The sequence below is a fragment of the Lissotriton helveticus genome (genome assembly GCF_964261635.1).
Source record: "Lissotriton helveticus chromosome 1_1 unlocalized genomic scaffold, aLisHel1.1 SUPER_1_unloc_32, whole genome shotgun sequence".
Lineage (NCBI taxonomy): Eukaryota > Metazoa > Chordata > Amphibia > Caudata > Salamandridae > Lissotriton > Lissotriton helveticus.
The window spans coordinates 1194128-1221724 of NW_027611673.1; the positions used below are offsets into that span (position 1 = coordinate 1194128).

The 27597-nt window shown below is 53.1% G+C and overlaps 1 pseudogene across 1 annotated transcript in view; it reads left to right on the forward strand.

Annotated features, from left to right (window-relative positions):
* The first annotated feature begins 22044 nt into the window (after positions 1-22044).
* Positions 22045-27597, forward strand: part of LOC144805909 (uncharacterized) — a 45147-nt pseudogene continuing 39594 nt past the window's right edge. Inside the window, exon 1 of the transcript XR_013605626.1 lies at positions 22045-22106. The product of XR_013605626.1 is annotated as an uncharacterized LOC144805909 (transcript). The remainder of the gene's footprint in view (positions 22107-27597) is intronic.

Here is a 27597-nt window from a genome sequence, read left to right on the forward strand (position 1 = left end):
TTGGTACAACACAAAATTCCGCCAGACAGCAGAGAGGCTGTGCAAGCAGTGTTCTGTCTGTGCGCAGTACAACACTGGAAAGGGTACCCCAACTGCGCCTGGCCACTTCCCACCCCCCCATGGACCATTTGAAAGCCTCCAGCTAGATTTTATAGACATGCCCCCCACCCAGTCATATAGATTCGTCTTGGTCATCGTTTGTATGTTTAGCAAGTGGACAGAGGCCTACCCCACCAAGCACTGTGATGCACAGAGTGTGGCCAAGTGTCTACTTAAGGAGCTATTGCCTAGATTTGGGGTACCTTCCCTTCTCGCCTCCGATAACGGACCTGCGTTCATTTCCAACGTTATCAAGGGGCTGTGCAAAGGATTGGCGATAAAACAAAGGCTCCATTGTGCTTATCACCCGCCGGCGGCAGGGGCTGTCGAACGGAAGAATGGAGTTCTGAAAAATAAGATTGCCAAGATCTGTGCGTCAACTGACCTCTCATGGGTAGATGCGCTGCCTCTAGCGCTTCTAGCAATGAGATGTACACCTGACAGAGTGACAAAGTTAAGTCCACACGAAATAGTATTTGGCCGACCCATGCAAATACCAGGCCACATGTCAACAGCCCCCCTGTCAGTAATGGACGACTTATTGTTGTGTTACTGTAAAGAGCTAACCCATGTCTTACGTTACCTTCACTGCCAGGTGCTGACGTCACTCCCAGCTGCCACGACGCCACCAGCCCATGATCTAAAAGCTGGTGACTGGATCTGGGTGAAGGCCCACACACGAAGAAATTGCTTGCAGCCGAGATGGAAGGGGCCAAGGCAGGTCATCCTCACGACGGCCACAGCTGTGAAGTGTGACGGCATAGCTTCGTGGATCCACGCGTCACACACAAAGAAAGTAACGGACGGAGAACGGATCACACCGACTCAGGCAGCAGGGCCTCGCAGAGAATATGACCTTCGCTCCCGCAGACAGCAAGCTGAAGAAGTGGATTAATAATTAAAGAACGGCTGCCTGAATGCAGGGGCTCAGAACAAACAGGCTTCGATCTGTGTCAATACAAGCCTGCGGACAAAGGTCCAGGATAGAATTAACTATTTTGTGTCCAGGAAGAGACATACCTGCAACGCTAACACTATTTGTCCCACAACCCATATTTTTCAGTGAACTGATAAAATTAGTTTTTTATGAGATTGCCTTTCCCACGGGCCCAGAGGAGGTCCCTGGACAAGAATTAACAGATTTACGTTTTGACATTCTGAATGGTGCCATTTGTGCAATAGAAAGTACGGGTTCCAGCATTTTCCAAACTTTTGAACATTCTCCATTGTGCCGTTTTTGCAACAGAGGTCATTGGTCCTAGGCTCATTCGTGACATTAAATACAAGAGAAAAACAGTGGTTAACTGCTTGACTCTAAGGGCCAGCTAGCATAGCGCCAAGAGAAAGGAGAATATATTTAGGGCCTATTCACAAGAAGACTGTATAGTACAGGAAAGGGAAAGTTTTGTACAGAATCATGCAGTCCACTGACAGACCCACATGTACCTGGAGAGCAGTAATTCTTGCAATATTAGTACCAACGCCTGCAATTATAGTTACAGCCATTATAATAACGTATTCTGCTGAGCTTGAAATACCACATCTTAATGGAAGAGTGGGGGATGGTAGCGATGGACCAGAACCAACAAAATCCCCTAAAGACTATGAACAGAATATAACAATGAACAATACTGATATGGGGGTGGATGCGAATAAAGGGGATCAAGAAAGATTGTGGGATACATATGAAGGAAACCAGTACATTGAAATGCTGAAACTGTATGTGACAATTTTAAATATATCAGATTGCTATGTCTGCACCCACCTACCCACAGATGCCACACATAGTTTAAAATACCATGTGCTGCCGGTATCCAAATATGTAGGCTGTGTCCTATTGCGTGGCATGTTACAAAGTCAACACAACATGTCTGCGTCGGTATCGATAGGAATGACCTCATCTGAAGTGTCTGCTTCATCTGAAACAGTGACTACTGATCCCAGCGGTAGGAATGGCTATAGCTATAGCAGAAGAACAACAGGCCCCCCTGTAAGACCTAAGAGGATCCCTTGTATGAATATGCGGCCAAATAAGGGAGACTTAGAGATTCTAAAAGAATTTGACAAGACTTCTCGAAATAAGGAATGGAGGGGCAGAACGGGCTGGGATGACATTGAGGCAGGCAACCTGAAAATACCAAGGTTCAGGGTAGGGGAAGTGTCAGCCCCATCATGCATCCTCAAGGATGAAATGGTAACACCAGAAAGGATACCAGCCTTGCCAAAGGGAGCAACAAGAACATGCACTATTTCAGAACTGCTGTCCAAAGAAAAATGGAAGGAGTGTGTTTCATTTGAGTGCACCTTTGATGAACTCAAAAAAGGAAAGCAGGGATTATTTGATTGTGAGGACAGGATAAACAGGATAAAAGGCATACTACCCACCAAGGCAGTTCCCCAGATTTACATGGGAACGAGCAACTGTAACCACACAACCAGACTAACTCGAGTTAGGAGTCGTGATGAGCCATCACCAGGTCTGGTAGGTTACAGGGGCCTTTTCTTTGTCTGTGGTCCATGGGCATACTTCTACCTACCTCCAGGATGGTATGGTAGTTGTTACCTTGCATCCATTATCCCTCAAATGACCCACTTCACAAAACTAGTGCCAGCGGAAAAGGAACAGTTGACACTAGTTAGGGCCAAGAGAACAGCAGCATGGGTAGACCACATGTTAACAGGTATTAGGTCAATGATCCCGGTGGTAGGAAACATCTATACCTCAGAAAGGATACATCAGTTATCCAAGATGAGTGAGGATCTAGCGGACTCTACCACTGATGCCTTGGGAAATATAACAGAAGAAATTACCTCTATGAGGGCTGTCGTAATTCAGAACAGAATTGCGCTCGATATCATTCTAGCCAAGTGTGGTAAATAAATAAATAATACCCTATTTTTGAATGAATAAATGAATAACAGATAGCTCAATAAATAAGAGTCAAGATTCGAGGTAGTTGGAGTTTGCAGGTTTATTACAGCATAAAGGACAGGAACAGGACCACCTGCACAGGAATAGGATGGCAAGGCCCAGCAGCGCTGCCGGGGTCAGGATCGGGACAAGGGGAACAACTTTTTAATAACAGTGCATGAGCATATATACATAACGCAAACACATAGCATTACATTGCAATAGGCGTAGCAGTGGGTGGAGCAAAAGGCGTGACGCGTAGCAGTCGCGAAAGATAAGGGTGAAAAGAGGTGTAACAGGGCGTATACATAGACATGTGATGCAAACGTAACAGAATATGTCATGAATGGGGCGGCAACCATGGAGGGGGCTACCTGAGGAGCCGGGACCTCTAACCTGATGGTGCGCGCAAACTGGCAATGACGTGTTACTAGGAGAAGCTGGGGCTATGAACTCTGTGCTAGGAGCAGAGACTGAAGTCTGGAGAGTCAGGGCGACATGTACCTAAACAGTATCTAGTATCTGATGTTTAGAGAACATGTTGATATAAACTAGAAGTCAGGAGGGGAAAGGCTAACTTGATTCTAAGACTGGACCATGCATTATTCTACATGTAGTGCGTGATGAAGAATATTAAATGACCATTAAATGCAGTGTTTCTCTAACGTGGAGACGTGAAGGCTAGACAATGACGGAAACTATCGATGCGATTCAGTAGCTTTAGGAATGCAGAGAAGGAGGACTGAACTGATAACTGGAATCATAACATATTCTTGGCAGACTCAGAGGCAGAGCCAGGGTGAGCCGGGCACTGCGAGGCAGGAAGTAAGTGAAGGGTCGAGGATACAGGTGGGGGCTGTATCGCTCCTCAGCGAGGCTTCAGGAGACAGGAGCTGAATCTGGTGTCCAGGCCCTTTTGAGGCCTAGAAACGGGGACTTTTCAATAGAATAACGTGCACACTGAGAAACGTGGCAACGTAGCTTTACATAGGCCTGATATTCGTAGTATTCACGAGAACTGGAAACTGGCATACTAGAGGTGGACACAACTGTAATTGCGTCATTAATCGAACATAGGGAATGCATATGCATATTTAATCATGCACACATAACATATGATGGATGACACGTAGGGACACAGAACATGGCAAAATTTACTTTTCCACATTCCCTCCTTGTCACTACGTTTCCATCAGGAAACATCAATATTCATGATACCATCTATCATTTCATACAGTATCATTTGCTCGTCTCGAATTATCCTGGAACGGGATTTAGAACGGGGCTTGGGACTAGGAATACAAGAGGTAGCACAAATGCCGCAAATCGCAGGGCCACATTGTATACAGAGGCAGCAGCTGAATATGATCGCTACTGCAATACCTAGAAAGGACAAGACTTTCCATCCCCAGGCGGAAATTATATTCCAGAACCAACCGGACCATGTCCAGGTGCCTGGATCTTGGTGTAACAGATGGGCAATTTTATGGAGTCTGGTTATAGCTGAATAAACAGACGGTGCGTTATTTGGAATGAAAATGCAGCAACTAGATCCGATGACTCTACAGGCCCCGCCCCTATCGGCCAATATGACGTCAAGGACGAGACGATTCTGTAAAACGACAAATCTCATAGCAGATTGCTCTTCAGTTAAGTTACCTAGAGCAGAGGCAGTCTCATTTACTACAGCTTCGAGGGTTCTGGTTAACCTACGGATTAGCTTACTATTCTGGATAGGTCCTATAAAGAAAAAGAAACCTCTGTTGAAATCTGTATACTGTTCTAGAGCAGTTTCAGTATAATCGACAATGGGGGACTCCCTTCTATGTCTAATGTGTACTAGATGTGTGTTTCTATGATAATCAGGTGGGGCTAGGAAAACTGGTGGCAGTAGGAAGGCAATGTAACAGGTTCCCTCCCAATCGAGGGGCAGACGAACATATGCAGTTTGACCACAAATAAAATAAGAATGACGTGAAGCTTTGAAAATGGATTTCCCACTGTCACTATACTTGACAATAGTAGTACAATCACTATGTCCTACGTGTACGGAGCCATTATTTCGGACACATAATTCGCCTTTAACTGGTAATACTGAAATAGCAGGTAAGTCTGGAGTAGTATCAGACTGAACATTCAGGACCATGAAATTCGAAGAATAGTTACCTAAATTATACACTTCATTTTCTAGATCTAACCCGGTTCTGTGGGGAAGACCTTGCTTGTCTGGAAAACATGTACTGTTAAGAAAAGACATATCTGTTGAGGATGACGTTAACGTGGACCATGCTCCACACGAACCATTATGTGAAAATGGATAAGGAAAAAGTGGCAGAACTCCCTTCGGTATCTGGAAAGGGGGGAGTCGACCACACACCCAACAATTAGTGGCATTGCTGGTCTGATGTGAGTAATGTAACATGCGGATGAAAGAATTATTTTTCATAGCGAGGCGGTAAGAGAGTTCATGAGGAGGCAGATCACTAAACGTGTGCTCTACTGTAGCATTAGCAGACTTATTTACATGAAGAACTGGGAAATACAAGAAAAATGCATAACTGGTGCAGGAAATCATAATGCTGAGAAATAATATGAAACATAGAAAAACGATACATCGAATTGAGTTTTGACTAACTCTCTCACTATGGGGGTCTATTTTATACATGTCAGAAACAGTCTAACCGTTTCACCTAGGGGAGGACTTAGACAATCAAACTGGCTGACTTATTTTACTAGACCGGAGTTTCAACTTATACTCCTGTTGCGGAGTTTTCTCTAACAGGGGAGGGTTTGTAGCAATGTCTTTTGCGGGACAGTCCTTGAGAACAATATTTTGGCAATCCTTCAAATCCTGGGAAATGTTCTTTGAGACGGGTTTCAGTCCATAAAACTTCTTTACATGCGAAAGGTGCACCCAGCCTTTGCGACCCTCCAACTTCACGGCTGTACGGGTGGCGAGGAGGACCTGTCGGGGCTCCTTCCAGCGTGGCTCCAGCGGACTTGAGCGGTCAAAATTGCGGACCAAGACCATGGATCCTGGAACGATTTCATGCGGTGCCACCTCGGTATTGTCTGGAAATGCGGCGGCAACCTGTGAACGACAAGAGTTGAGGGCAGACATCAAGGAAGCTAGGTAATCTGTCAGCATATTACTTGAAACATCGGTAATACTTCGCGGTCTAGGAGTATCCCACATGTTAGGGGGGCGGCCGAAAACGACCTCATACGGGGACAGACCTGATCTGGAATGTGCGACCATGCGCATATAAAATAAAGCGACTGGCAGAGCTACTAGCCAGTCCACACCTTTCTCTTTACACACTTTTGCAATACGGATTTTCAGAGTCTGGTTATGTCTCTCTACGAGACCGGCTGCTTCAGGATGGCGTACACAATGAAACTTCCACTGGTACCCTAACAACAGGGAAACATGCTTCATCAACTCAGATGAGAATGGCTGGCCGTTGTCAGAATATACGACTCTAGGGAGTCCATAACGGGGGAAGAACTCACGAACCAACTGCTTGGCAGTGGTCGCGGCGGTGTAATCTGGGACTGGATATGCTTCTGTCCACCTGGACAAAGCGCATACAACTACAAGGACATACTTGAAACCTCGACATCGCTCCATCTGAATATAATCCATCTGGAGGACTTCAAAAGGGTGGTCAGGGGGCTGGAATCCACCTTGTTCCACCGGGACACTTTTACCTGGATTAAACTGACAACATATCATACAGGTACGGACTTTCTGCTTGGCTGCAGCTCGTAAATGCTTGTTGAACCAGATGTCCTGGATACTGTCTAACATAGCTTTTTCTCCTAAATGTGCTGGACTATGTGCGGTATTAATAATGACTTGAACCATAGAGTCGGGGAGAAACCATGTGGCTCTACCCTTCGTTAACCATCCTTGATCTGTCTGGACCCCTCCTTGTTCGGACCATTTCTTGATTTCTTCGGGAGTAGCATGTAACTGGATATCTATGACATCTTGTGTAGGGTCCTTAACTGTCATACATGTAATCGGATCTGGAGTGTGTGTCATGTTAACTGGAATGTCTAGAGTCTGTGCTGTAAGCTTGGCTGTGCGATCTGCTAGATCGTTACCTTGAGAAATGGTGTCAGTAGCTTTCGTATGTGCTTTGCACTTCATGATAGCGATAGATGTCGGTAAATGTATGGCTTCTAACAGAGCTTGAATAAGGAGACCATGCTGAATCTTGGTTCCATGAGAAGTCATGAAACCTCTCTCTTGCCAGAGCACTCCGAAGTCGTGTACAACTCCAAATGCTTAACGTGAATCTGTGTAAACATTAACTTTCAAGTTCTTGGCGTGTATGCAGGCTTGTGTCAGAGCAACTAGCTCTGCTGCTTGAGCAGACAGGGTGTCAATACGGTGTGTTTCAATAACTTCAGTGTCAGTAGTCACTGCATACGCGGCGACTAGTTCTCCTGTACTTGTTCTCATACATGAACCATCCACATAAAGTGTCAGGTCGGGGTCTGGTAACGGAATATCTGTCAGATCTTGTCTTGGCTTGGTCATAATGTTAACTACTTCCACACAGTCATGTGTGGCCGAATTCGAAGTAACTGATGGTAACAGTGTAGCAGGGTGTATGTTCAGATGTCCAAGGGAGGACAGTCGATACGGCTGCCTCCTGTGTCGTTAACTGTATCAGTGGCTTGGCTAGAAATGCATACTGAGGAATCCATTGTCTGCAGTAAGAAGTAAGGCCGATAAAAGCACGTACCTCCTTCTGGGTCTTGGGCTGAGGAAGACTCGCTATTAACTGGATACGGTCTGGTGTCAACTGCCTACCCCTCTTGGACTGTAAGTGTCCTAAGTAGACCACTTGCTGGACACAGAATTGAAGCTTCGAAGGGGACACCTTGTGCCCCGTCTCGGCTAGGAAATACAAGACTGTAAGGGATGCTCGCTCGCAAGCACGTTCAGAACGGGCTGTGATCAGGAGATCATCGACATACTGGAGCAGGGCAGTGTCAGTTGGCATGTGAATGTTGTCTAGTTGTCTTTTAAGTGCTTGACTGTAAATGCTAGGGCTTTCTGTGAAACCTTGAGGAGCTCGTGTGAACATATAGCTCCTTCCATTTAAACAAAATCCGAAAAGGAACTGGCTGTCTGGATGAATAGGGACACTGAAAAACGCGTTCTTGAGGTCGATTACAGTAAAGAACGTGGCTTCGGAATCAATGGCTGTCAATAGGGAAGAGATATCTGGAACGACTGGGTACTGAGGAATAATACACTTATTAAGTTCTCGTAGGTCAATCACTAATCGATATACTGGGGGTGCATTTGGATCAGTACGTTTCATGACTGGAATGATCGGAGAATTGCATACGTTGGAGTCAGTTTCTACAACCACTCCTTGAGCCATGAGCTCGTCAATAATTTTGGATAAGGCTGCTACAGCCTCAGGTGGCAATCTGTACTGTCTGATTCGTGGTAACACCACACCTGGCTTGAGAGTCACACGATAGGGTGTGATTTGCATATAACCAACATCAGTTGGACCTTGCGCCCATAGATGCTGCGGAACATTAGACAATCTGGGATCAAAATCTCGTAATACATAGTGACCCTTAAAGTCACGTAGGAACAATCGTATTTCCTCTGGGGAACAGCATATAACTGCACCTAACTCTTTCAGTGTTTTAATGCCTAATAGGTTTTCTGGACATGACTTAGTAAGTAACAGATCAGTAGTGCGGGACAATGGACCTACTTCTAGAGTAACTGGCTTTGATATTTCATTTACAATGGGTTTTCCTGAAAATCCAAGGGAAACATTTCTTGAGCCTGAGAGCGGAGCCCCTGGAACTTCGGCGTGACTAATTGTGGTCCTACTTGCCCCTGTATCAATCAAAAACTTTCTGTCTTTCCCTAATACTTGACTGTGAACATAGGGACCTTCTTGATCTACAGGTATCTCGATGAGAGGCAAGCCTACCTCCCTCTCTAGGCTGTTTCATGAATACGGCTGATACTCTGGATACTCAGACTGTGCATACTGGTACATCTGCTGTGTAACGTGCTGTGTTGCAGCGATGGGCTGCGGTGCTGTAACTGTCTGTGGTGCATTCTGTGACTGAGGAATCTGTGAAACTTGTTCTTGTCTAGGCGGACGTGGTCTTTCTTTAGTCTTACCAGTAGCTATGTTATGTTTCAGAACTGCACACTCGTTTATAAAATGACCTGGCTGTTTACAATAATTGCAGTTCCCTTTAACGGGAGCTGCAGGATGACTGGCTTGATTCGGACCCCTCTTCTGACTGTCTTGAGGAACAGATTGTGCAACTAGTACTTTCATTTTCGTGTCTTTCATACGTTTTCTCTCGTGTTCTTGTTCTTCCCTGATCCTATTCTGGTGGTATTGGAGCATCTGCAACATCTGGGACGGGGTATTAGCTTGCCAGGTACTTTCGACTTTCAAAACTCGATTTTTAATTTGTGGACTGGAATTCTCGACTAATTTAGTAACAAAAAGGTGAGGGTATGACTCACTACTTGTCTTGAGGCCACTGTTGATGCTAAAACATTTCTCAAATCTGGAATAAAAATCACTAATGTCTTCGTCTTGTTTCTGTTTACAGGCTGAGATTGCATCCCAGTCTTCTTTTCTAGTTGTCAATAATCTGGGTAAAACTTGTATTAATAATTCTGGTAATTCTTTACATTTCGCTCCAAGACCGGTACCTGGTACTCGTGCCTTGTCTTCAGCTTCTAGAACTGCCCAATCGATCTTTTTCTCTCCCACCTCCCATTCTTTTTCCTTGAGCTTTTCATACACCCCTGCGGGCAGCAGAACCTTTAACATTTTAATTATATCTGGATACGTGTATTCTCCCATACGGAGCATGTCTTTTAATTCTCTATGGAACCCTGCTGGATCTTTATCATGACAGGGAATTAATTTCTTCATCTCTAGGAGTTCCATCTTTGTAATCGGAGTGTAAACAAACACTCGTTCTAGTTCGCCACCCGTTCCTCTAACTGGGTGGACTTCTCGTAACGGATTCTGTCGCTCTATGTAAAATGGTTTACTTTCTGGGGGTGAGACATGAACAAAATGCGGGTTCAGAAACGTTCTATATTTGTGACGCTGTTCTAGAATGACACTAATTAAGTCGGTACCTAAACCTTTCCATCTATACTGGAGTAACTCGTTCAGGATATCATGTAACGGGCCTGGATCAGAGTGCTGACCCTCATACAATGTAATGAGGTGTTGAATCATATACATACCCGCCAGTCGTTGCTCGGCTGGGGGCATTTTCAGAAACATTTGTGCCACTATTTCGTCTGGAAAAGTGGTAGAATCAGTAATCCATCGGACTGCTGATCGGGCTAGTTCTTGTTCATGCATGGTACTTAACTCACTGTAACCGATTCGTGATTTCAGAATGTGATCGGTAGCTTGAAACACTTGTTCTAGAGAACCTTGTTCTGGTGCTGGATGATGGAAAATAGACTTGTGTTCTAGGCGTAAATGGCGATCTGGAAATCTAGATTTTCCTACATACGCTATTCTGTCGGGATTCTCGTCGTCTAACTCTTCAGGATCAGAGTTACTTTCTTTCTCGCTTACTTGTGCTGCTTTACGCTGTTCGTGTAACTTTATTATTTCTTTACGGATTTTCTTGTACATACTCTCCATAGCACCGACGGTCTTGTGCTTACCCTCGGCTATATTATCACTCCACCTTGTCAGGGTTTTCATTTCAGCCGGATCTTTAGACGGGTAATCTTGTTCTCTTATTAGACAATTGATCAGAAACTTTAATATCATGAGCTGGGTCTCAGCTTTCCTTTGAGACATGGCCTCGCCAATGCTTTCTGGATCATCCCCTGTACGGATGAAACTATATATTCTGTCTAGATCTTCTTTCATATTCGGTAAGGTGACTAGATACTCGGCCACCTTTCTTACGCGGAATGAATATAAAACCATATTATCCTCGCCTGGGACTGGATCATAGCCGCATTCGGCAAGGGATTTTCTTATTTCTGCTACAGTCTGATGTCTGGGCGTACGCTGTGATGCTTGTATATGTAATTCGGCTGTCGTTAAACGCTTGTGTGGCGGCGGGGTTTGAGGAGTACCTCCCCCTGCGGCCCCTAAACTAGAGTCGTCTACTGAGGCTCTTCGTCCTGGCAGAGTGGGAAATGGAAATGTAGGCTGGACTTGTATGGCGGGCTGGACCGGGGGTACCGTAACAGGTACTCCGGTGTCTGGAGGAACGGGAAGTGCCTGATTTACAGGGACTGGCGGAGCGCGAACAGGATTTGCATATTCTGGGACTGTGTCGTCCAAATAGGACGAAATAAAAATATCAGCTGCGGTCGGTTTGTGACGCAGCTTGGTCGGAACTAATGGTGGCGGGAAATTACTGGATGCCTCTGGGGTCGCTTTTGGCAAGCCCTCGGCAAGGAGAGGATACATACCCCTAATAAGGGCATGCCTCTGTCTGTCTGACTGTTCGGCTTTGACTTGTTCACCTATCTCGATTAGTTCTTTTTCTTGTGCTCGTTCTAAGGATTCTCTACTTAATTCCGACTTTCTGATTTCTTTTTCGGTTCTTTTATGAGCTTCTTTGCGCCATAACTCGATGGCATCTTTCTGTGACTGTCTGGCTTTCTTTTTCCATAATGCCTCTTCTACTCGCATGATGCACTCGGCATCCCATGTACCCGATACGGGCCATCTATACTTTTCTTCTAACTGTTTGGTATAATCTACCCATAAGTCTAGATACAATATGGCGCTTATGCCATGCTTCTGATACATAAAATGACCTGGACTGTCCCTAGGCGGGACAGGAACTGCTGCTTCCAGCAGACCCTTTCTAGTTTTTAACTGGCGTAACTTAGAAAACAAGGGCATGACTGGACTGTAATCTAGACACAATACAATACACAATAAACACGATACTTATTCCCCATTCATACCACGACATTAAAATACATGAAGAACATTTAAAAATAACAGTTCGAACAGAATACTACCTGGAATACGGAACACAGAATACATGAATTTTCTCGAGAACAGAACTGACTAGAACAGGAACTAGATGCACTGCTGAAACAGTACGAAAGTTACCGGTCTCATACAGAGACACGTCAGGACCCGCATCCACCGAAGTGGACACTTCGTTTGTGGGTCTGTGTACCACCAACCCACGGACCAGAGTCAATTAAATTGACCCTGTCTAGATACTACCCCAGTAACGGTACTCACCGGGCAGCAAGAACGGAAGGCCTCAGACTGGACGGGACTGCCTCGACGTCGGACGGACGAACTTCGGACTTCTGTTACGGGTGGGCCTCCGGATACCTCGGACCTTGAACTCTCGGCTTGGGCTCTGGTCGGGACTCGCCGCGTTCCTCCACCGTCTCGTCTGGATGCTGGACCGCCTCCTCCGTCTCCTCCGTGGGCCTGAGGGATACTTGAAGCAGAAATATCTGCCGGTGCGCAGAAGAGTTCCGTCACGACTGCAGAGGGTCAGGGGGTCGGCGTGGCTTCACCGACGCGTGGGGAAAGGGCAAGTCCCTGTTCGGGCGCCATTATGTGGTAAATAAATAAATAATACCCTATTTTTGAATGAATAAATGAATAACAGATAGCTCAATAAATAAGAGTCAAGATTCGAGGTAGTAGGAGTTTGCAGGTTTATTACAGCATAAAGGACAGGAACAGGACCACCTGCACAGGAATAGGATGGCAAGGCCCAGCAGCGCTGCCGGGGTCAGGATCGGGACAAGGGGAACAACTTTTTAATAACAGTGCATGAGCATATATACATAACGCAAACACATAGCATTACATTGCAATAGGCGTAGCAGTGGGTGGAGCAAAAGGCGTGACGCGTAGCAGTCGCGAAAGATAAGGGTGAAAAGAGGTGTAACAGGGCGTATACATAGACATGTGATGCAAACGTAACAGAATATGTCATGAATGGGGCGGCAACCATGGAGGGGGCTACCTGAGGAGCCGGGACCTCTAACCTGATGGTGCGCGCAAACTGGCAATGACGTGTTACTAGGAGAAGCTGGGGCTATGAACTCTGTGCTAGGAGCAGAGACTGAAGTCTGGAGAGTCAGGGCGACATGTACCTAAACAGTATCTAGTATCTGATGTTTAGAGAACATGTTGATATAAACTAGAAGTCAGGAGGGGAAAGGCTAACTTGATTCTAAGACTGGACCATGCATTATTCTACATGTAGTGCGTGATGAAGAATATTAAATGACCATTAAATGCAGTGTTTCTCTAACGTGGAGACGTGAAGGCTAGACAATGACGGAAACTATCGATGCGATTCAGTAGCTTTAGGAATGCAGAGAAGGAGGACTGAACTGATAACTGGAATCATAACATATTCTTGGCAGACTCAGAGGCAGAGCCAGGGTGAGCCGGGCACTGCGAGGCAGGAAGTAAGTGAAGGGTCGAGGATACAGGTGGGGGCTGTATCGCTCCTCAGCGAGGCTTCAGGAGACAGGAGCTGAATCTGGTGTCCAGGCCCTTTTGAGGCCTAGAAACGGGGACTTTTCAATAGAATAACGTGCACACTGAGAAACGTGGCAACGTAGCTTTACATAGGCCTGATATTCGTAGTATTCACGAGAACTGGAAACTGGCATACTAGAGGTGGACACAACTGTAATTGCGTCATTAATCGAACATAGGGAATGCATATGCATATTTAATCATGCACACATAACATATGATGGATGACACGTAGGGACACAGAACATGGCAAAATTTACTTTTCCACACAAGGAAGGAGGAGTCTGTTCCCTCCTTCATGAGGCATCTTCCCCAGCATCTCCCCTTGACCAGAGCCAATGCTGTGTATTCATCCCTGACAACAGTGGGAATATAAATAAAGCAATAAAAAAGATAAAAGATATCAAGGATGAGGCCCATGGAATACACACAGGAGAATTATGGGAAAATATTATGAATTGGTTCACCAGCTGGGGCTCTTGGATACTTGAGGCAGTCATAATAGTGGTAGCAGCCCTTTTGACACTGTGCATCCTGATAAAAATATGCCCATCTTGTTGTGCAGCAATTTCCAGCTCCTGCGCTAACTGCATATTCAGGAAAGGTGGTCCACCACACCACACCCATAAGAATGAGGATGAGGATGAGGGAAAGGAGATGATGATGATGAGGATGGATGACTTCTAATTAAACATATGATTTGGTATCAGATTTGGGGATGACGAAGCGGACATTTCCATGATACCAAATATATATGATTTCAGGCCGATAGTCTTCTTTGAACTACTAATGAAAGACACAAGCTGAAATCCACAAAATGGTCGCACGCTCCATTCTGTATATCAGTCAGCTGCAACGTGCAAGCAACGCAAGGCTTCCGAAAACAAACTTGCCAGCTTCCAGCTCGCTATTGCAACACGCCACATTTTCAGTAAATCATGTCGACATGACCTGCAGGCCTACGTGCCAAGTCCACGTACACCAGAGACACAGATTTCACCTTTAGGGAAAAACCCAAATCTGCTCTTGTAGATGTCACGTGGGCAGTAACATTAGGGTATAGGCACCCTTCGAGCCTTAAAAGGGTATCACACCACATGTGCATTTCACTGATTGGTCCAGCAGGTCATAGCCTGATCCAGATTACGTATGCTATGATGCCCATCCTGTGGGGGCTTATACCTATAAAATGTCTCTGCACTGTCATACCAATTGGGCACTCAGTGAGCTTTGCTGAGGTCTCCGTGTGCACGTATATTGCATTGTGATTATTTCTAATTGGGTTCCCAATAAATCTTGCCAACCTAAACATGCTGAGAGCGAATTGTTTATTTTACTGTTGTCATTGATCTTTTTACTTTTGCAGTTAATTACTGAGCTTCAACAGAACCTCGCAGCAAAGACCTTCGGAACCACGTCGACATACAGGGGTCGCTGAAGTGGCTGGCCGTCCTCCGGAATTTTCACACGAAGCTCCTCACGAACATCTGGCTTGGACCGTCGCCGCTTGATACCGCCCCACGTTGGGCGCCAACTGAGGTGCCGGGTTTTTAGGAACCCGGTGGTGCCAGGGGATAACACCCGAAGACCTCTGAGTTCTCCCTTGTTCCGGACCACAGAAACACGGAGTCTTCTAGTCGCAGTCAAAGATCAAGTTTTATTGGTAGCTACCAAGTAACACGTGTCCCAGAAGTACGCCACACGGGGAGTATGTTCTCGGGAGACTGTTCGTTTTTACAGAACCAGCCTTCTCCTTATATACAGAAATAATAGCTGCAAGCAAGAATTCTTGAGTTTATGATATGGCTGTAAACATATTTCTATAATAATACAAAGAGCGAAGTCATGTAGGCAAGCCCACATTTTAGATGTCCAGTTCGTGATAGATTACCCAGCCAGACCCGGAACTCCCATCAGATATCGATGAAACACCAATAAAGAAAGGCACCTCCTAGTCATAAAACTGGCCATAAACAAGGAATATGGACAGGTGCATGTTTGTAGAAAGCATGGTCTGTATGTAGTGAATGGTTTGTGGAATGTTATGCATTGATGCTATCGTATTCGGCCACTGGGCGAGGAGCTGCCCAAACAGGTTTGGCTAAAGGCAATGGAGTCAGTTGGGACAGGTCAGGGTGAAGTCAGGGAAGGTGGACGTGTCCTTTTAGATCAAGCTCGACCTTTAATTGACTTATCATGAGGGCAAGACACAAGATGGGTACTGTTTACAAAATGGAGTCTAAGGGGTCGGGACGGAAACTACGATTTAGGGGTGTTAGCAATCTTCAATTATGATGCAAATGCATAGGAATGATGTCCTAAACATTATCGGTTCGTCGACACCAAATTCGTCATGGTACGTTGATATTTTGTGACACGGGTATTGGACCTCGATATCGGGAAAACAACAGGGTCCAGATTTTCAGAACCACAGGCCCCTCCCTTATACAGAAGCAGAGGGGCCCCTCCCTCATACAGAAGCAGGGGCCCCTCCCAGAAGCAGAGGGGCCCCTCTCTCATACAGAAGCAGGGGCCCCTCCCAGAAGCAGAGGGGCCCCTCCCTCATACAGGAGCAGAGGCGTCACTCCAGGAAGCAGGGGGCCCCTCCCTCATACAGAAGCAAAGGGGATCCTCCCTCATACAGACGCAGAGGAGCCCCTCACTCATACAGAAGCAGAGGGGCCCCTCCCTCATACAGAAGCAGAGGGGCTCCTCCCTCATACAGAAGCAGAGGGGCCCCTCCCTTATACACATGCAGAGGGGCCCCTCCCTCATACACATGCAGAGGGGCCCCTCCCTCATACACATGCAGAGGGGCCCCTCCCTCATACAGAAGCAGAGGGGCCCCTCATACAGAAGCAGAGGGGCCTCTCCCTCAAGGAGCAGAGGGGCGCCTCTGACAAGGAGCAGCAGGGGGCCCCTCCCACCAGGAGAATCAGAGGGGCCCCGCCCACAAGGAGAAGCAGAGGGGCCCCTCCCATACAGAGAAGCAAAGGGGCCCCTCATATCTGTGTGAACAATGCTGCAGAGACCCTGGGATTAAAGCACCTTGAGCCACAGCTGCATCCGGGGCCTCTGGGCAGGTCCAGGGGAGCAGTGTCTCTCTTCAGGGCCTGTCCATAGCGCCCGAGGCCCAGGGCGGAGTCAGAGGCACTGGATGGGATGGAATGAACTCTGGGATCCTCTGTCCTTAAGGAGAATCCTTCACCGAGAGGCCTGTCACGAGGAGGGGCGGAGGAGGAGAGGCGTGTCCAGGGGTGCAGAGGAGGAGAGGCCTGTCCAAGGGGTGCAGAGGAGAAGAGGCCTGTCCAAGGGGGTGCAGAGGAGGCGAGGCCTGCCCAGGGGTGCAGATGAGGTGAGGCCTGTCCTGAGGAGGGGCAGAGGAGGTGAGGTGTGTCCAGGGGTGCAGAGGAGGTGAGGCCTGTCCAGGGTAGCAGTGTCTCTCTACGAGGCCTGTGCATAGCGCCCCGAGGCTCAGGGCGGAGTCAGAGGCGCTGTATGGGATGGAATGAACTCCGGGCTCCTCTGTCCTGAATGAGACTCATTCACCGAGCGGCCTGTCCAGAGGAGGAGCAGAGGAGGAGAGGCCTGTCCAGGGGTCAGAGGATGAGAGGTTTGTCCAGGGGTGCAGAGGAGGAGAGGCCTGTCCAGGGGTGCAGAGGAGGAGAGGCCTGTCCAGGGATGCAGAGGAGGTGAGGCCTGTCCAGGGGTGCAGAGAAGGAAAGGCCTGTCCAGGGGTGCAGAGGAGTAGAGGCCTGTCCAGGGGTGCAGAGGAGGAAAGGCCTGTCCAGGGGTGCAGAGGAGGAGAGGCCTGTCCAGTGGTGCAGAGGAGGTGAGGCCTGTCCAGAGGAGAGGCAGAGGAGGATAGGCCTGTCCAGAGGAGGAGAGGCCTGTCCAGAGGAGGAGAGGAGCTGAGGCCAGTCCAGGGGTGCAGAGGAGGTGAGGCCTGTCCAGGGGTGCAGAGGAGGATAGGCCTGTCCAGGGGTGCAGAGGAGGAGAGGCCTGTCCAGAGGAGGGGCAGATGAGGTGAGGCATGTCCAGGGGTGCAGAGGAGGAGAGGCCTGTCCAGGGGAGGCTCAGGGCGGAGTCAGAGGCGCTGGATGGGGTGGAATGAACTCTGGGCTCTTCTGTCTTGAATGAGAATCCTTCACCAAGAGGCCTGTCCAGAGGAGGGGCAGAGGTGGAGAGGCCTGTCCAGGGGTGCAGAGGGGGAGAGGCCTGACCAGAGGAGCAGAGGAGGTGAGGCCTGTCCAGGGTCAGAGGACGAGAGGCCTGTTCAGGGATACAGATGAAGGGAGGCCTGTCGAGGGGGCAGAGGAGGTGAGGCCTGTCCAGAGGAGGGGCAGAGTAGGAGAGGCCTGTCCAGGGGAGCAGAGGCGGTGAGGCCTGTCCAGGGTGCAGAGGAGGTGAGGCCTGTCCATAGGAGGACAGTATGAGAGGCCTGTCCAGAGGAGGAGAAGAAGAGAGGCCTGTCCAGAGAAGGGGCAGAGGAGGAGAGGCAAGTCCAGGGGTACAGGGGAGGTGAAGCCTGTTCAGGGTCAGAGGAGGTGATGCCTGTCCAGAGGAGGAGCAGAGGAGGAGAGGCCTGTCCAGAGGAGGGGCAGAGGTGGAGAGGCCTGTCCAGGGGTGCAGAGGGGGAGAGGCCTGACCAGAGGAGCAGAGGAGGTGAGGCCTGTCCAGGGTCAGAGGACGAGAGGCCTGTTCAGGGATACAGATGAAGGGAGGCCTGTCGAGGGGGCAGAGGAGGTGAGGCCTGTCCAGAGGAGGGGCAGAGTAGGAGAGGCCTGTCCAGGGGAGCAGAGGCGGTGAGGCCTGTCCAGGGTGCAGAGGAGGTGAGGCCTGTCCATAGGAGGACAGTACGAGAGGCCTGTCCAGAGGAGGAGAAGAAGAGAGGCCTGTCCAGAGAAGGGGCAGAGGAGGAGAGGCAAGTCCAGGGGTACAGGGGAGGTGAAGCCTGTTCAGGGTCAGAGGAGGTGATGCCTGTCCAGAGGAGGAGCAGAGGAGGAGAGGCCTGTCCAGGGGTGCAGAGGAGGAGAGGCCGTCCAGGGGGTAGAGGAGGTGAGGCCTGTCCAGAGGAGGAGAGGCCTGTCCAGAGGAGGGGCAGAGGAGGTGAGGCATGTCCAGGGGTGCAGAGGAGGTGAGGCCTGTCCAGAGGAGCAGTATCTCTCTTCGCGGCCTGTGCATAGCGCCCCGATGCCCAGGGGGAGTCAGAGGTGCTGGATGGGGTGGAATGAACTCTGGGCTCCTCTGTCATTAATGAGAATCCTTCACCGGGAGGTTTGTCCAGAGGAGGTGCAGAGGAGAAAAGGCCTGTCCAGGGGTGCAGAGGAGGTGAGGCCTGTCCAGGGGAGCAGAGGGGGTGAGTCCTGTCCAGGGGTACAGCGGAGGAGAGGCCTGTCCAGGGGCGCAGACGAGGAGAGGCCTGTCCAGAGGAGGGGCGGAGGAGGAGAGGCCTGTCCAGGGGTGCATAGGAGGTGAGGCCTGTCCAGAGGAATGCAGAGGAGGAGACGCCTGTCCATAGGAGGAGTAGAGGATTGGCCTGTCTAGGGGTGCAGAGGAGGAGAGACCTGTCCAGGGGTGCAGAGGAGAGGCCTGTTCAGAGGTGAAGAGGTGAGGCCTGTTCAGGGGAGCAGAGGAGATGAGACCTGTCCAGGGGTGCAGAGGAGGTGAGGCCTATCCAGAAGTGCAGAGGAGGTGAGGCCTGTCCAGAGGAGAAGTGGAGGAGGTGAGGCCTGTCCAGGGGTGCAGAGGAGGAGGCCTGTCCAGGGATGCAGAGGAGGAGAGGCCTGTCCAGAGGAGGAGAGGAGGTGAGGCCTATCTAGGTTTGCAGAGGAGATGAGACCTGTCCAGGGATGCAGAGGAGGTGAGGCCTGTCCACGGGTGCATAGTAGGTGAGGCCTGTCCAGGGGTGCGAAGGAGGAGAGGCCTGTCCAGGGGTGCAGAGGAGGAGGGGCAGAGAAGGTGAGGCCTGTCCAGGAGTGCCGAGGAGGACAGGCCTGTACAGGGGAGCAAAGGAGGTGAGGCCTGTCCAGGAGTGCAGAGGAGGTGAGGCCTTTCCAGGGGTCCAGAAGGGCTGAGGCCTGTCCAGGGGTGCAGAGAAGGTGAGGCCTGTCCAGGGGTGCAGAGGAGGTGAGGCCTTTCCAGGGGTGCAGAGGAGGAGAGGCCTGTCCAGGGGTGCAGGGTGCGGAGGAGTAGAGGCCTGTCCAGGGGTGCAGAGGAGGAAAGGCCTGTCCAGGGGTGCAGAGGAGGAGAGGCCTGTCCAGTGGTGCAGAGGAGGTGAGGCCTGTCCAGAGGAGAGGCAGAGGAGGAGAGGCCTGTCCAGAGGAGGAGAGGCCTGTCCATAGGAGGAGAGGAGCTGAGGCCGGTCCAGGGGTGCAGAGGAGGTGAGGCCTGTCCAGGGGTGCAGAGGAGGATAGGCCTGTCCAGGGGTGCAGAGGAGGAGAGGCCTGTCCAGAGGAGGGGTAGATGAGGTGAGGCATGTCCAGGGGTGCAGAGGAGGAGAGGCCTGTCCAGGGGAGGCTCAGGGCGGAGTCAGAGGCGCTGGATGGGGTGGAATGAACTCTGGGCTCTTCTGTCTTGAATGAGAATCCTTCACCAAGAGGCCTGTCCATAGGAGGGGCAGAGGTGGAGAGGCCTGTCCAGGGGTGCTGAGGGGGAGAGGCCTGACCAGAGGAGCAGAGGAGGTGAGGCCTGTCCAGGGTCAGAGGACGAGAGGCCTGTTCAGGGATACAGATGAAGGGAGGCCTGTCGAGGGGGCAGAGGAGGTGAGGCCTGTCCAGAGGAGGGGCAGAGTAGGAGAGGGCTGTCCAGGGGAGCAGAGGCGGTGAGGCCTGTCCAGAGGAGGAGCAGAGGAGGAGAGGCCTGTCCAGGTGTGCAGAGGAGGTGAGGCCTGTCCAGGGGTGCAGAGGAGGTTAGGCCTGTCCATAGGAGGACAGTACGAGAGGCCTGTCCAGAGGAGGAGAAGAAGAGAGGCCTGTCCAGAGAAGGGGCAGAGGAGGAGAGGCAAGTCCAGGGGTACAGGGGAGGTGAAGCCTGTTCAGGGTCAGAGGAGATGATGCCTGTCCAGAGGAGGAGAGGCCTGTCCAGGGGTGCAGAGGAGGAGAGGCCGTCCAGGGGGTAGAGGAGGTGAGGCCTGTCCAGAGGAGGAGAGGCCTGTCCAGAGGAGGGGCAGAGGAGGTGAGGCGTGTCCAGGGGTGCAGAGGAGGTGAGGCCTGTCCAGAGGAGCAGTATCTCTCTTCGCGGCCTGTGCATAGCGCCCCGATGCCCAGGGGGAGTCAGAGGTGCTGGATGGGGTGGAATGAACTCTGGGCTTCTCTGTCATTAATGAGAATCCTTCACCGGGAGGTTTGTCCAGAGGAGGGGCAGAGGAGAAGAGGCCTGTCCAGGGGCGCAAAGGAGGTGAGGCCTGTCCAGGGGAGCAGAGGGGGTGAGTCCTGTCCAGGGGTACAGAGGAGGAGAGGTCTGTCCAGGGGCGCAGACGAGGAGAGGCCTGTCCAGAGGAGGTGCGGAGGAGGAGAGGCCTGTCCAGGGGTGCATAGGAGGTGAGGCCTGTCCAGAGGAATGCAGAGGAGGAGACGCCTGTCCATAGGAGGAGTAGAGGATTGGCCTGTCTAGGGGTGCAGAGGAGGAGAGACCTGTCCAGGGGTGCAGAGGAGAGGCCTGTCCAGAGGTGAAGAGGAGGTGAGGCCTGTCTAGGGGAGCACAGGAGATGAGACCTGTCCAGGGGTGCAGAGGAGGTGAGGCCTGTCCAGAAGTGCAGAGGAGGTAAGGCCTGTCCAGAGGAGAAGTGGAGGAGGTGAGGCCTGTCCAGGGGTGCAGAGGAGGAGGCCTGTCCAGGGATGCAGAGGAGGAGAGGCCTGTCCAGAGGAGGAGAGGAGGTGAGGCCTATCTAGGTTTGCAGAGGAGATGAGACCTGTCCAGGGATGCAGAGGAGGTGAGGCCTGTCCACGGGTGAATAGTAGGTGAGGCCTGTCCAGGGGTGCGGAGGAGGAGAGGCCTGTCCAGGGGTGCAGAGGAGGAGAGGCATGCCCAGAGGAGGGGCAGAGAAGGTGAGGCCTGTCCAGGAGTGCCGAGGAGGACAGGCTTGTACAGGGGAGCAAAGGAGGTGAGGCCTGTCCAGGAGTGCAGAGGAGGTGCGGCCTTTCCAGGGGTCCAGAAGGGCTGAGGCCTGTCCAGGGGTGCAGAGGAGGTGAGGCCTGTCCAGGGGTGCAGAGGAGGTGAGGCCTTTCCAGGGGTGCAGAGGAGGAGAGGCCTGTCCAGGGGTGCAGGGTGCGGAGGAGGTGAGGCCTGTCCAGGTGTGCAGAGGAGGAGAGGCCTGTCCAGCAATGCAGAGGAGGAGAGGCCTGTTGAGGGGTGAAGAGGAGGCGAGGCCTGTCCAGGGGTGCAGAGGAGATGAGACCTGTCTAGGGGTGCAGAGGAGGCGAGGCCTGTCCAGGGGTGCAGAGGAGATGAGACCTGTCCAGGGGTGCAGAGGAGATGAGACCTGTCCAGGGGTGCAGAGGAGAAGAGGCCTGTCCAAGGGGGTGCAGAGGAGGCGAGGCCTGCCCAGGGGTGCAGATGAGGTGAGGCCTGTCCTGAGGAGGGGCAGAGGAGGTGAGGTGTGTCCAGGGGTGCAGAGGAGGTGAGGCCTGTCCAGGGTAGCAGTGTCTCTCTACGAGGCCTGTGCATAGCGCCCCGAGGCTCAGGGCGGAGTCAGAGGCGCTGTATGGGATGGAATGAACTCCGGGCTCCTCTGTCCTGAATGAGAATCATTCACCGAGCGGCCTGTCCAGAGGAGGAGCAGAGGAGGAGAGGCCTGTCCAGGGGTCAGAGGATGAGAGGTTTGTCCAGGGGTGCAGAGGAGGAGAGGCCTGTCCAGGGGTGCAGAGGAGGAGAGGCCTGTCCAGGGATGCAGAGGAGGTGAGGCCTGTCCAGGGGTGCAGAGAAGGAGAGGCCTGTCCAGTGGTGCAGAGGAGGTGAGGCCTGTCCAGAGGAGAGGCAGAGGAGGAGAGGCCTGTCCAGAGGAGGAGAGGCCTGTCCAGAGGAGGAGAGGAGCTGAGGCCGGTCCAGGGTTGCAGAGGAGGTGAGGCCTGTCCAGGGGTGCAGAGGAGGATAGGCCTGTCCAGGGGTGCAGAGGAGGAGAGGCCTGTCCAGAGGAGGGGCAGATGAGGTGAGGCATGTCCAGGGGTGCAGAGGAGGAGAGGCCTGTCCAGGGGAGGCTCAGGGCGGAGTCAGAGGCGCTGGATGGGGTGGAATGAACTCTGGGCTCTTCTGTCTTGAATGAGAATCCTTCACCAAGAGGCCTGTCCAGAGGAGGGGCAGAGGTGGAGAGGCCTGTCCAGGGGTGCAGAGGGGGAGAGGCCTGACCAGAGGAGCAGAGGAGGTGAGGCCTGTCCAGGGTCAGAGGACGAGAGGCCTGTTCAGGGATACAGATGAAGGGAGGCCTGTCGAGGGGGCAGAGGAGGTGAGGCCTGTCCAGAGGAGGGGCAGAGTAGGAGAGGCCTGTCCAGGGGAGCAGAGGCGGTGAGGCCTGTCCAGAGGAGGAGCAGAGGAGGAGAGGCCTGTCCAGGTGTGCAGAGGAGGTGAGGCCTGTCCAGGGTGCAGAGGAGGTGAGGCCTGTCCATAGGAGGACAGTACGAGAGGCCTGTCCAGAGGAGGAGAAGAAGAGAGGCCTGTCCAGAGAAGGGGCAGAGGAGGAGAGGCAAGTCCAGGGGTACAGGGGAGGTGAAGCCTGTTCAGGGTCAGAGGAGGTGATGCCTGTCCAGAGGAGGAGCAGAGGAGGAGAGGCCTGTCCAGGGGTGCAGAGGAGGAGAGGCCGTCCAGGGGGTAGAGGAGGTGAGGCCTGTCCAGAGGAGGAGAGGCCTGTCCAGAGGAGGGGCAGAGGAGGTGAGGCATGTCCAGGGGTGCAGAGGAGGTGAGGCCTGTCCAGAGGAGCAGTATCTCTCTTCGCGGCCTGTGCATAGCGCCCCGATGCCCAGGGGGAGTCAGAGGTGCTGGATGGGGTGGAATGAACTCTGGGCTCCTCTGTCATTAATGAGAATCCTTCACCGGGAGGTTTGTCCAGAGGAGGTGCAGAGGAGAAAAGGCCTGTCCAGGGGTGCAGAGGAGGTGAGGCCTGTCCAGGGGAGCAGAGGGGGTGAGTCCTGTCCAGGGGTACAGCGGAGGAGAGGCCTGTCCAGGGGCGCAGACGAGGAGAGGCCTGTCCAGAGGAGGGGCGGAGGAGGAGAGGCCTATCCAGGGGTGCAGAGGAGGTGAGGCCTGTCCAGAGGAATGCAGAGGAGGAGACGCCTGTCCATAGGAGGAGTAGAGGATTGGCCTGTCTAGGGGTGCAGAGGAGGAGAGACCTGTCCAGGGGTGCAGAGGAGAGGCCTGTTCAGAGGTGAAGAGGAGGTGAGGCCTGTTCAGGGGAGCAGAGGAGATGAGACCTGTCCAGGGGTGCAGAGGAGGTGAGGCCTATCCAGAAGTGCAGAGGAGGTGAGGCCTGTCCAGAGGAGAAGTGGAGGAGGTGAGGCCTGTCCAGGGGTGCAGAGGAGGAGGCCTGTCCAGGGATGCAGAGGAGGAGAGGCCTGTCCAGAGGAGGAGAGGAGGTGAGGCCTATCTAGGTTTGCAGAGGAGATGAGACCTGTCCAGGGATGCAGAGGAGGTGAGGCCTGTCCACGGGTGCATAGTAGGTGAGGCCTGTCCAGGGGTGCGAAGGAGGAGAGGCCTGTCCAGGGGTGCAGAGGAGGAGGGGCAGAGAAGGTGAGGCCTGTCCAGGAGTGCCGAGGAGGACAGGCCTGTACAGGGGAGCAAAGGAGGTGAGGCCTGTCCAGGAGTGCAGAGGAGGTGAGGCCTTTCCAGGGGTCCAGAAGGGCTGAGGCCTGTCCAGGGGTGCAGAGGAGGTGAGGCCTGTCCAGGGGTGCAGAGGAGGTGAGGCCTTTCCAGGGGTGCAGAGGAGGAGAGGCCTGTCCAGGGGTGCAGGGTGCGGAGGAGTAGAGGCCTGTCCAGGGGTGCAGAGGAGGAAAGGCCTGTCCAGGGGTGCAGAGGAGGAGAGGCCTGTCCAGTGGTGCAGAGGAGGTGAGGCCTGTCCAGAGGAGAGGCAGAGGAGGAGAGGCCTGTCCAGAGGAGGAGAGGCCTGTCCATAGGAGGAGAGGAGCTGAGGCCGGTCCAGGGGTGCAGAGGAGGTGAGGCCTGTCCAGGGGTGCAGAGGAGGATAGGCCTGTCCAGGGGTGCAGAGGAGGAGAGGCCTGTCCAGAGGAGGGGTAGATGAGGTGAGGCATGTCCAGGGGTGCAGAGGAGGAGAGGCCTGTCCAGGGGAGGCTCAGGGCGGAGTCAGAGGCGCTGGATGGGGTGGAATGAACTCTGGGCTCTTCTGTCTTGAATGAGAATCCTTCACCAAGAGGCCTGTCCATAGGAGGGGCAGAGGTGGAGAGGCCTGTCATGGGGTGCTGAGGGGGAGAGGCCTGACCAGAGGAGCAGAGGAGGTGAGGCCTGTCCAGGGTCAGAGGACGAGAGGCCTGTTCAGGGATACAGATGAAGGGAGGCCTGTCGAGGGGGCAGAGGAGGTGAGGCATGTCCAGAGGAGGGGCAGAGTAGGAGAGGCCTGTCCAGGGGAGCAGAGGCGGTGAGGCCTGTCCAGAGGAGGAGCAGAGGAGGAGAGGCCTGTCCAGGTGTGCAGAGGAGGTGAGGCCTGTTCAGGGGTGCAGAGGAGGTTAGGCCTGTCCATAGGAGGACAGTACGAGAGGCCTGTCCAGAGGAGGAGAAGAAGAGAGGCTTGTCCAGAGAAGGGGCAGAGGAGGAGAGGCAAGTCCAGGGGTACAGGGGAGGTGAAGCCTGTTCAGGGTCAGAGGAGATGATGCCTGTCCAGAGGAGGAGCAGAGGAGGAGAGGCCTGTCCAGGGGTGCAGAGGAGGAGAGGCCGTCCAGGGGGTAGAGGAGGTGAGGCCTGTCCAGAGGAGGAGAGGCCTGTCCAGAGGAGGGGCAGAGGAGGTGAGGCGTGTCCAGGGGTGCAGAGGAGGTGAGGCCTGTCCAGAGGAGCAGTATCTCTCTTCGCGGCCTGTGCATAGCGCCCCGATGCCCAGGGGGAGTCAGAGGTGCTGGATGGGGTGGAATGAACTCTGGGCTTCTCTGTCATTAATGAGAATCCTTCACCGGGAGGTTTGTCCAGAGGAGGGGCAGAGGAGAAGAGGCCTGTCCAGGGGCGCAAAGGAGGTGAGGCCTGTCCAGGGGAGCAGAGGGGGTGAGTCCTGTCCAGGGGTACAGAGGAGGAGAGGTCTGTCCAGGGGCGCAGACGAGGAGAGGCCTGTCCAGAGGAGGGGCGGAGGAGGAGAGGCCTGTCCAGGGGTGCATAGGAGGTGAGGCCTGTCCAGAGGAATGCAGAGGAGGAGACGCCTGTCCATAGGAGGAGTAGAGGATTGGCCTGTCTAGGGGTGCAGAGGAGGAGAGACCTGTCCAGGGGTGCAGAGGAGAGGCCTGTCCAGAGGTGAAGAGGAGGTGAGGCCTGTCTAGGGGAGCACAGGAGATGAGACCTGTCCAGGGGTGCAGAGGAGGTGAGGCCTGTCCAGAAGTGCAGAGGAGGGGAGGCCTGTCCAGAGGAGAAGTGGAGGAGGTGAGGCCTGTCCAGGGGTGCAGAGGAGGAGGCCTGTCCAGGGATGCAGAGGAGGAGAGGCCTGTCCAGAGGAGGAGAGGAGGTGAGGCCTATCTAGGTTTGCAGAGGAGATGAGACCTGTCCAGGGATGCAGAGGAGGTGAGGCCTGTCCACGGGTGCATAGTAGGTGAGGCCTGTCCAGGGGTGCGAAGGAGGAGAGGCCTGTCCAGGGGTGCAGAGGAGGAGGGGCAGAGAAGGTGAGGCCTGTCCAGGAGTGCCGAGGAGGACAGGCCTGTACAGGGGAGCAAAGGAGGTGAGGCCTGTCCAGGAGTGCAGAGGAGGTGAGGCCTTTCCAGGGGTCCAGAAGGGCTGAGGCCTGTCCAGGGGTGCAGAGGAGGTGAGGCCTGTCCAGGGGTGCAGAGGAGGTGAGGCCTTTCCAGGGGTGCAGAGGAGGAGAGGCCTGTCCAGGGGTGCAGGGTGCGGAGGAGTAGAGGCCTGTCCAGGGGTGCAGAGGAGGAAAGGCCTGTCCAGGGGTGCAGAGGAGGAGAGGCCTGTCCAGTGGTGCAGAGGAGGTGAGGCCTGTCCAGAGGAGAGGCAGAGGAGGAGAGGCCTGTCCAGAGGAGGAGAGGCCTGTCCATAGGAGGAGAGGAGCTGAGGCCGGTCCAGGGGTGCAGAGGAGGTGAGGCCTGTCCAGGGGTGCAGAGGAGGATAGGCCTGTCCAGGGGTGCAGAGGAGGAGAGGCCTGTCCAGAGGAGGGGTAGATGAGGTGAGGCATGTCCAGGGGTGCAGAGGAGGAGAGGCCTGTCCAGGGGAGGCTCAGGGCGGAGTCAGAGGCGCTGGATGGGGTGGAATGAACTCTGGGCTCTTCTGTCTTGAATGAGAATCCTTCACCAAGAGGCCTGTCCAGAGGAGGGACAGAGGTGGAGAGGCCTGTCCAGGGGTGCTGAGGGGGAGAGGCCTGACCAGAGGAGCAGAGGAGGTGAGGCCTGTCCAGGGTCAGAGGACGAGAGGCCTGTTCAGGGATACAGATGAAGGGAGGCCTGTCGAGGGGGCAGAGGAGGTGAGGCCTGTCCAGAGGAGGGGCAGAGTAGGAGAGGCCTGTCCAGGGGAGCAGAGGCGGTGAGGCCTGTCCAGAGGAGGAGCAGAGGAGGAGAGGCCTGTCCAGGTGTGCAGAGGAGGTGAGGCCTGTCCAGGGGTGCAGAGAAGGTTAGGCCTGTCCATAGGAGGACAGTACGAGAGGCCTGTCCAGAGGAGGAGAAGAAGAGAGGCCTGTCCAGAGAAGGGGCAGAGGAGGAGAGGCAAGTCCAGGGGTACAGGGGAGGTGAAGCCTGTTCAGGGTCAGAGGAGATGATGCCTGTCCAGAGGAGGAGCAGAGGAGGAGAGGCCTGTCCAGGGGTGCAGAGGAGGAGAGGCCGTCCAGGGGGTAGAGGAGGTGAGGCCTGTCCAGAGGAGGAGAGACCTGTCCAGAGGAGGGGCAGAGGAGGTGAGGCGTGTCCAGGGGTGCAGAGG